General features: G+C 47.2%; 1 pseudogene; it reads left to right on the top strand.

Annotated features, from left to right (window-relative positions):
* The first annotated feature begins 212 nt into the window (after nucleotides 1–212).
* Nucleotides 213–6,079, top strand: LOC128120741 (ubiquitin-conjugating enzyme E2 variant 1-like; annotated as a pseudogene).
* Nucleotides 6,080–10,333: the final 4,254 nt, after the last annotated feature.

Raw genomic sequence — 10,333 nt, 5'->3', positions numbered from 1 at the left:
GATTCGACACTGTAGCTCAGGCTGGGCAGATACTTAATAAGTAGCCCAGGCTAGGCATGGTACCACATGCCTATAATCTTAGCACTCCAGAGGCAGAAGTAGGCAGATCTCTTAAGTTCAAGGCCAGCCTGGCCTACAGAGGTAGTTCCAGGACAGCCATGACTACACAGATAAACTCTATATTGAAAAAAAAAAAAAGACAGTGATGCAAGATGGCATCCACCACAGACTCGGGAGTAAAAGTCCCTCCAAATTTCTGACTGTTGGAAGAACTGGAAGAAGGCCAGAAAGGAGTGGGTGACGGCCCAGTTAGCTGGGGTCTAGAGGTTGATGAAGACATGCTCCTTACAAGATGAACAGTCATGATAATTGGGCCTCCAAGAGCAATTTATAAAAACTGAATATACAGCCTTAAAATAGAATGTGGGCCTAAGCACCCAGAAGCACTCCCGTCTGTAAGAGTTGCAAACAAAGCCTGGCGGTGGTGGCGCAGGGCTTTAATCCCAGCACTCGGGAGGCAGAGCCAGGCGGATCTCTGTGAGTTCGAGGCCAGCCTGGGCTACAGAGTAAGTTCCAGGAAAGCTACACAGAGAAACCCTGTCTCAAAAAACAAAAACAAAACAAAACAAAAAAAGAAAAGAAAAAAAAAAGAGTTGTAAACAAAAAAAGTCAATAAGCCTGGCGGTGGTGGCGCATGCCTTTAATCCCAGCACTGGGTGGCAGAGGCAGGTGGATCTCGGTGAGTTCGAGGCCAGCCTGGGCTACAGAGTAAGTTCCAGGAAAGCTACACAGAGAAACCCTGTCTCAAAAAACAAAAACAAAACAAAACAAAAAAAGAAAAGAAAAAAAAAAGAGTTGTAAACAAAAAAAGTCAATAAGCCTGGCGGCGGTGGTGGCGCATGCCTTTAATCCCAGCACTGGGTGGCAGAGGCAGGTGGATCTCGGTGAGTTCGAGGCCAGCCTGGTCTACAGAGCGAAATCCAGGACAGCAAGGACTAACCGGAGAAACCCTGTCTCAAAAACAAACAAACAAACAAACAAAAAGTCAATGCGATCGCTGTGAGCCGTTCAAATGGAATGGTGGATCCAAGAGCACCGGGCAGTGCTGGCAAAGTGGCAGAATTCCCACGGCATCCTGCAGGAGATGCTGCGGTGCTTGATGATGGCAAAAGAGAACACTGAAGCTGTCACAGTAGCCAGGGGGACAGAGTTACAGCCATTCGTCACCAAGGCCCCGGCCTCCCTACCCAGTCCATCCAAAGTCTTCATTTTCCACAGTAGTGAATTTTCTAGATTCCTCTTGGAGACCTCAGAGGACTGGAGAGAAAGTCCACTGAGACTCCATCCGGGAACACGGCTCTGGTAGTATTTCTTGTCCATTTCAAACACATAGGCTGTGCTGTGTAACATCATCTTCTGTCAAGTGTAACCGCTGCCTGGTGAACGTCTGGGATCAAGAAGGTCTATCATGGGACACTTCACACAGCCTTGGGGCAGGGCGAGGGGCTTAGACCTGCCCCTGCCAGTGGGAGGCCTTACCTTTTTTTGGTTTTTCGAGACAGGGTTTCTCTGTGTAGCTTTGGAGCCTGTCCTGGAACTCACTCTGTAGCCCAGGCTGGCCTCGAACTCACAGAGATCCACCTGCCTCTGCCTCCCAGTGCTGGGATTAAAGGCGTGCGCCACCACCGCCCGGCAGCCTTACCTTCTTGTAGGAGGGAATAGGGGGTGGGTTGGGAGGGGGAGGCGGGAGGAGGGTAGAGTGTAGAGTGGGATCTTTGGTATGTAAAATGAATAAAAAAATTGTTTTTAAATTAAAAGAAGTGTGTGAAATCGGTTTCCTTTGGCATCGGTGGACACAACACACACAACTGTGAACAGACGTGTCACACCATCACCTGCTGCTGGCACGTGGCCTGGGCCTGCCTTTGCCCACCCCACCCTCCCATCACAACTGCATGGTGGCCCTTAGAGTAGATGGGAAGGCTTTAGGGGGCATTTTTGGGACTAGTAGGTATTGTTGAAATTATTAAGGCCACTCCACGTAGTTAAAAGGGAGGTTTATTTTGTGGGGTAACTTACAAATGAAGGGATAGGTAGGTTGCAGGGTCTGGGAAAGGCGTGGCGCAGACCGGTGGTGGTCTCTGGAGAACTCTGCTCAGTCTGCCTCCAGCGTCCAGGGTCCAGGAACCAAGAGAGCCGGCCCATCCGGATCTCGGGTCTTCAAGGTCCTCTCTTGGCCCCGCCTTGTAGGCATGACAGTTACCGAAGCCTCAATGGGGGTTGGAACTTCCAGATCAAGGTTGGAATGGCTACCCACTACAAGTAGGGGCTTGGGGGTACCTTGACTGCACCCCTGCTTTCTTAAGTCTTAAGTGATGCCCATCCAAGGCATCGTCCCAACTCCTCCACTCCCACCCTTGGCCAAAGCTGAGATTGTAACCCTCCTCTCCCTCTGAAATTGGCCGTGGGTGAGGATCAGGGCTTCCCGTCTCCCCACCTTTATCAAGGGGTGCTGCTCTCCCCTCCTCCTCAACTCCCTTGTTGCCCATCACCACCCAACTGTGGCTGTGGCCAGAAGCCATCAGATGAGGTGGGAGGAACCTGGCTTCCCTCACGAAGCTCTGGACCACAGGCTTTCTTGCCGCCAGCCTGGGAAGGGAGTGCCCGGTCCTCCACCCTGCCGCCACCATCAGCTGAGCTCAGGTCTCCAAGGGAACAGTCATGAGGAGATTCGGACCTGCTAGCGTTGAGTCCTGGGTGGTTTTCCCTGGAGACAGGCCATGTGGAGAGCCCTAAGCGCACAAGGTTCTGAGGCAGTTCCTCTTCCCAAATCGCTTTGCTTTTACACAGTGAAGAGGAATGAACAGGGGTGTCACCTTGGTCACCCTTCGGGTCTGATGTGGAGCCTGACGGCTGGAACGCGAGGCCCTGACCCACAAGACTCGGGTTTCAGTGCTGCTACTCCTCAGACAGAGACCCAGAGGAGCACTGCATTTTCAGACTGGGGGTACCTTGGCTGCACCCCTGTTTTCCTAAGTTTTATGTCATGCACCTGAGACTTTGGATGGACTGGGTAGGGAGGCCGGGGCCTTGGTGACTAATGGCTGTAAGTAACACTGTCCTTCTGATGGCTGTGACAGTGGACCTGGCATCCTGGCTCGTTGCCACGTTCCCCACTCTGTTCAGGACCGCTAAATGTTGAAGTGTGGATGCATACTGAAATAAAGGCAATTAGTTGTGTGTGTGTGTGTGGGGGGGGGTTACGTAGTCCAGGATGACCTTGAGCTTGTGGTAGTTCCCAGCTACAGCCTCCTACGTGCTGGGATCACCTGTGTGAGCCACAAATCCATGGCTTCTCCAAGTTTTGTTTTTGTTTTTTTCGAGACAGGGTTTCTCTGTATCTTTGGAGCCTTTCCTGGAACTCACTCTGTAGCCCAGGCTGGCCTCGAACTCACAGAGATCCACCTGGCTCTACTGGGATTAAAGGCATGTGCCGCCGCCGTCGCCTGGTGGCTTCTCCAAGTTTTAATGTACCCTGGAATACCTAGTGTCAATCTTGTTAAAATACAGAGACGCTTAAAATCCTATCATCCTCCAGGCTCCCAGACAGCTTCAGGCTATGCATAACTGGGTGACGGAATTTACCCAGAGCTCCCATTGCAAAACACCCAGGGTCCTTTCCAAAGAAACACAGCTGTCCAAGGTGAAGTCAAAGTCCCAGTGACTCTCCCTTGGTCTGTTTTCCCTAAATGAGCTTGCTCAAAATCGTCCCCAAGACCACACCAAGCCATCTTGTAAAGACATTTATAGCGGCACAGACAGAACCATCCCAAACACCCCATGCTAGGCAGTTAGAAGTATAGTCTGAGCCCTGCACAGTGGTGTGTGCCTTTTACTCCAGAATCCAAGAGGCAGAGGCAAGCAGACCTCTGTTGTTCGAATCTTAGATGGTCTTACAATAAAAACCCGGTACCAGATATTGGGGTAAAAACTGAAAAATCAGAGAAGTAGAGCAAGCCACAGCCTCCACCTATTACCTCACAAACTGAAATCCTCTGAATCTTCACCTGAAAGGGTCTCAGCTGAACTGCTTTAGTTCCTGTTTCCTCACACCTTATATACCTTTCTCCACACCTTCTATACCTTTCTCCGCCCTGCCATTAATTCCTGGGATTAAAGGCATGTGCGTCCCAGTACTGGGATTAAAGGTGTGTGCCACCACTGCCTGGCTCTGTTCCCAGTGTGGCCTTGAACTCACAGAGATCCAGATGGATCTCTGCCTCCCGAGTGATAGGATTAAGGGTGTGTGCCATCACTGTCTGGCCTCTATGTCTAATCTAGTGGCTGGCTCTGTCCTCTGATCCTCAGGCAAGTTTATTAGGGTACACAATATATCACCACAGATCTCTGTGAGTTGGAGACCAGCCTGGGATACATACTGAGACCTTGTCTCAAAATACCCCCACAAAAGGATGCTGATTAAAGTTATATGATCATTTATACACTCTGAAAAACAAAAAAAAAGATCAGGTAAATTTAATATATAATTTGTATTATATATATTGATGGTATTTTTTTTTTAAATTACTCAGATGCTTTTTTGAAATTAAAACCCCCATTTTAGGCAGGCCTGCTGGCACAGGCATGTACTCCCAGATATCTGGAAGGCTGAGGCAGGAGGATCAGAACTTCAAGACCTTCTCTGGGCAGTGGTGGCACACTCAAGAGGCAGATCTCTGAGTTCAAGGCCAGCCTGTGGTTTGCAGAGCAAGTTCCAGGACAGCTGGGACTCTTGGACACCACCCCCCATTTCAACGTAGGGGGTACAGATCAGATTCAAGGCCATCCTTTGGCAACTGAGTGAGATTCTCTCTGTCTCAAAGTAAAAAGCAAGGCATGAGGCTTTAGGACATAGCTCAGTGGTAGAGCACTTGCCTAGCATACACAAGACCCCAGGCTGAACCCCAGCAAAATGGAAAAAAAAAAATAAAGCCCTTGTTCTGATGTGTTCGGAAGCTCATAACAGCAGATTCTCTGATTTTGAACATGATTCCTCCAGCCCTTAAAGCCTTCCCCAGGCAGACTCCAGAAACCACAATCCTCCTCTAGCCCTTAAAGCCTTCCCCAGGCAGACTCCAGAAACCACAATCCTCCCCATCTTACCTTTTACCTCTGTGTTTTGGAGATGGGGTCTCATGCAGCCCACACTGGCCTCAAACTCATTATTTAGCCAAGAATGACCTTGAAATCTTTTAAAAAAAAAAAAATCATTATTGTTGCCAAGCAACGGTGGCACACACCTTTGTTCCCAGCCCTCGGGAGGCAGAGCCAGGCGGATCTCTGTGAGTTCGAGGCCAGCCTGGTCTACAAAGTGAGATCCAGGACAGTCAGAAAAAACTTGCCTCAGGGGAAAACACAATTATTTTTTGTATGTCCAGATGTGTTTTGTCTGCACATTGACTGTCCGTGCCTAGTGCCCACAGAGGCCAGAAGAGGGCCTCAGATCCCCTGGAACCCGAGTTACATTTGCGCATGAGCTGTGAGAGCTGGGAACCAAACCCAGGTCCTCAGCAAGAGCAGCCAGTGTTCTTAACCGTTGGGCCACGTCCCCCAGCTCCCCACCCTTTCTATTTTTGAGACAGGGCCTCACCCTGTAGTCCTGGCTGGCACAGAACTTGCTGTGTAGACCAAGCTAGCGTTAAACTTAGTTAACTTAGAGTCTGGCAGCCTCTGCCTCCTGAGTGCTGGGATTATAAAGGCTTGCACCACCAACCTCACCCTAACCTTGAACTCTTGACCTTCCTGCCACCTCTCAAGTGCCAGAATTACAGGCATGAATGTCCAGCTCATTTAGGACTTTTTTAACTTTATGATATACAAACCCGGCTTCCATGGTCCTTCTGTTTTGGAGCTGGCCCAGACAGAAATTCTCTGACTCACCTGGTGGCTCGATCACAGGACCTTCCTCATTCCAGAGGAGTCTAGCCTCATGCCCGAGGGGACAATCCTGCACAGCAAGGCCAAGAAACATCTGGACAGACAACCCTTGCTACACATCCCCATCGACAGAGTTCATTAGGGACTGTGCCTGTGCAATGGACATCTGAACGTAAATGTCTTACGGGCCAGGTACAGTGGCACACTTCCATAATTCCAGTTCTCCGGGAGATGGAGGCAGGGGACATGGTAGGGGGGGTTCAAGACCATCCTCATCGACATAGCAAGTTGGTGGCTAGCCTGGACTACTTAAGACTATCTCTTAAAGAAGAAAAGAAAAAAGAAATCAACACTGGTAGGTAGATTGCTGTAAACGAACTCTCAGAACTTACTCAGATTTGACTGTTTCTTTCCATTATTGTCCTTTTCTGCTCCAGGTTCCGACAGAACATCAGGCATCGTGTCCTTCTGGTCTGTGAAAGTAGAACTAAGTCTTTCCTTATTTATCATGACCACTACACCTTCGAAGATATATATGCATATTTGAGTAACAGTTTTATAAACTATTATTCACATGCTATAAAATCACTTAAAGGTGGTTTTTTGTTTGTTTGTTTGTTTTGTTTTCAGAGACAGGGTTTCTCTGTGTAGTTTTGGTGCCTGGCCTGGATCTTGCTCTGTAGACCAGGCTGGCCTCGAACTCACAAAGATCCACGTAGCTCTGCCTCCCAAGTACTGGGATTAAAGGTGTGCGCCACCACCACTCGGTTGAAGGTGGTTTTAAACACCTGTGTTTCACTGCTTTTTAGAACATTCACAGGGGGATGGAGAGGTGGCTCAGAGGTTAAGAGCACTGACAGATCTTCCAGAGGTCCTGAGTTCAATTTCCAGCATCCACATGGTGGCTCACAACCATATGGTGGGATCTGATGTCCTCTTCTGGTATGTGCGAAGACAGAGCACTCATATACATATAATAATAACTAATTTTTTTTTTTTGTCAGAGCTGAGGACCAAACCCAGGGCCTTGCACTTGCTAGGCAAGCGCTTTACCACTGAGCTAAATCCCCAACCCCTTAACTAAATATTTTAAAAAAGGAAAGAAAAGGACATTCACAGACCACACAGCCATCATTGCTGTCCAATTCTAGAATTTTTTTTTCTTTTTTGTTTTTTTTCCAGACAGGACTTTGCTGTGTTGAGTAACAGTTTAGGCTGTCCTGGAACTTGCTCTGTAGGCTGGCCTCGAAATCAGAGAGGGCCTCCTGCCTCTGCCTCCCGAGTGCTGGAATTAAAGGTGTGTACCACCACCTCCCAGCTCTAGAACATTTTTTATCACACTTCCAAACAAAACCATACCTATTAACATGCCATTAAAAAAATGATTTATTGCCAGACAGTGGGAATAATGTGTGCAAGTGCCGAGGACTCTTCAGTTCCTGGCACCCACACAACACCTCACAACCCCGTGTAACTCCAATCCCAGTGGATCCAGGTCCTCTTCTGGCCTCCAGTGGGCATGCACAGAGTACAGAGACACACATACAGACAAAATACCCATATACATAAAATAAAACTAAGAACCCAAGTTCAGTTCCCAGCACCCACACGGCAGCTCACACTGTCTAACCCTGCTCCAGGGGATCCGACACCCTCACATAGACATACATGCAGGCAAAACACCAATGCACATAAAATACAAATAAATACAAGAAAAAAATAAATAAAAAAGAAAGGAAAGTTAGAGCACAACTTGGGGGAGAAAGGGTCCATTTCATCTAACTGGTTATAAATCATGATCAAGGTAAGCCACAGCAGAAACTCAGGAGCTGAATCAGAGGCTGTGGGGGAAAACATTGTTTACTGGCTTGCTCCTCCTGGTTAGCTCAGCTTGCTTTCTTATACAACCCAGGACCACCTGCCCAGGTGTGGTGCTGCCCACAGTGGGCTGGGCCCTTCCACATCAATCACTAATGAAGAAAATGCCCTACGGTCATGCCCACAGGCCAGTCTAATGTAGGCAATCTTTCAGTGGAGAAGAGTTCACCCTCTTTCCAGGTGACTCTAGTCTGTGTCAAATTGACAAAACTAACCATCTCTGAGACGGAGAGAGGGCTCAGTGTGTACAAAGGCGTTTGCCACTCAGCCTGGGAACCTGAGTTTGATCCCTAGGACATACATGAGGAAAGGGACGAGCCAATTGCTGTAAGCGGTGTGTGTGCCACAGTACACGTACACACAAATGTAAAATAATAATGCCAGGCGGTGGTGGCACGCGCCTGTAATCCCAGCACTCGGGAGGCAGAGGCAGGCAGATCTCTGAGTTCGAGGTCAGCCTGGTCTAGAGAGCGAGTTCCAGCACAGCCAGGGCTACACAGAGAAACCTTGTCTCGTCAAAAATAAAATAAAACAAAATAAAATAAAATTAATGTTAACTCAGTGGTAGAGAACTCGCCTAGATGTTCAAGGCATCAGGTCCCGTCATCAGGACTACAAAAAAGAAGGAAGGGGAAGAGAGAAGGAACATGAGGATATATTTATAGATGACAAAAGCCTTTGCTCTCCTCATTGGCTACAGATACAAGCAGCCCCAGATCCTGGACCCCAGCCAAATCTGTTATTTTGAAGCAAAATTCAATCAGCAGAGAACACACCAAATGGCTATCGTTTTTGTCTTTGTTACAGAAATAAGAGGAACAAGTCTCGGATTAAACCATAGTTAGTGGGTTTTTTGTTTGTTTGTTTTTGTAGTTTTTTGAGACAAGGTTTTTCTGTGTAGCCCTGGCTGTCCTGGAACTTGCTCTGTGTAGACCAGGCTGGCCTCGAACTCACAGAGATCCGACACCCTCTGCCTCCCTAGTGCTGGGATTAAAGGTGTGCGCTACCACCACCATCCGGCTAGTGGGTTCTTTTGGATTATGGCAGATTCCTCTGGGAAATTCAAGAGAAATGTTTTCCAAACACAAGGTAAAAAGGTCAAGGGCGGAGGCTGTGGCCCACACCTATAATCTTAGCACGAGGAATGTGGAGGCAGGAAGCTCAGGGGTGGTTCCTGGCCACCCGGGGTCAGACTACACGATACTCTGTATTGAAAACAAACAGGCAAACAAGGTACAATGTTGGCTGAGCGCCTTGGCTTTTTTTAGAATACAAGCTTAAATCTTGGATCATTGCGCCCTCTGCTGGCAGTTCCATGGAATTAATCTCCTACCACAAAAAAAAGCACAAAGGTTATTCAACAAAAATTTATTCATGAATGTTCTGTAAAGCGGAGTTTGAACCCCAGAACCAGAAAAAAAAAGAAATGAATTCATTTTTATTGCAACTAAATATCTATCACTCACAAAAAATGAACTGCTATGTTTGGGTACTGGAAATTTTTGAAGTTCACTTATTTATAATAAGGCAAAACATTGACTTTTCTATTTTTCTTATTCATTTTCAAAAATTACTTCAGTTGGTGTACAACATAATTGGTTTATTATGATATTTTCTTTCATGTACATAGTACTTTGCTCAAGTGCATCCTGTTGTGGAATATTAGTTGAAGATGTTTTACATTTGTTTATGCTGTGGAATATTTGTTTAATGATGCAAAGATGTGTTGCATTTTTTTATGTTGCATTTGTTTAACTCTGTGAAGCTGTGTTACTTTTCCTGTCTAAGACACCGAACTGGGGGCTGAAGAAATGGCTCAGTAGTTAAGAGCACTGACAGCTCTTCCAGAGGACCCGGGTTCAATTCCCAGCACCCACATGGCAGCTCACAACTGTCTGTAACTCCAGTTCCAGGGGACCAGACACCCATGGCAAAACACCAATAAACATAAAGTAAAAATAAAGTAGCTTAAAAAAAATAAAAAAATAAAACACGGACGCTTTTGGCCCAATTGAGCGAGCCTGATGATCCCAGAACCCACATGGAGGTGGAAGGAGAGAAGTGTTTACACAGAATTGCCCTCTGACATCCACGTGCACGCCATGGCACATAAATTCACAGCCACACAATAATAAATAAAAAAAAATCTTTTTTTCAAGACAGGGTTTCTCTGTGTAGCTCTGGCTGTCCTGGAACTCACTCTGTAGACCAGGCCAGCCTTGAATTCAGAGATCTGCCTGCCTCTGCCTCCTGAGTGCTGGGATTAAGGCAGCAATAAATATAAATTTTAAAATTTTAGTGTAGGTATTTCATTTGTAAATTCCCACAGTTATTCCTGCATTTAACAAATACATTCTGGCTGGGCCTTTAATCCCAGCATTCAGGAGGCAGAGGCAGGAGGATCTCTGTGAGTTTAAGGCCAGTCTGGTTTACAGAGTGAGATCCCATCTAAAACAAAATAAAACAAGCAAGCACAAATGCATTCTGAACTCAGCATCAATAGCCTTTCGGGAAATGC

This window comes from Peromyscus californicus, unplaced genomic scaffold (genome assembly GCF_007827085.1).
Source record: "Peromyscus californicus insignis strain IS unplaced genomic scaffold, ASM782708v3 Scaffold_2__1_contigs__length_46816999, whole genome shotgun sequence".
NCBI classification, from domain to species: domain Eukaryota; kingdom Metazoa; phylum Chordata; class Mammalia; order Rodentia; family Cricetidae; genus Peromyscus; species Peromyscus californicus.
Note: the sequence above shows the minus strand (reverse complement) of the source record. Positions and strands in the feature narration are given on the sequence as shown.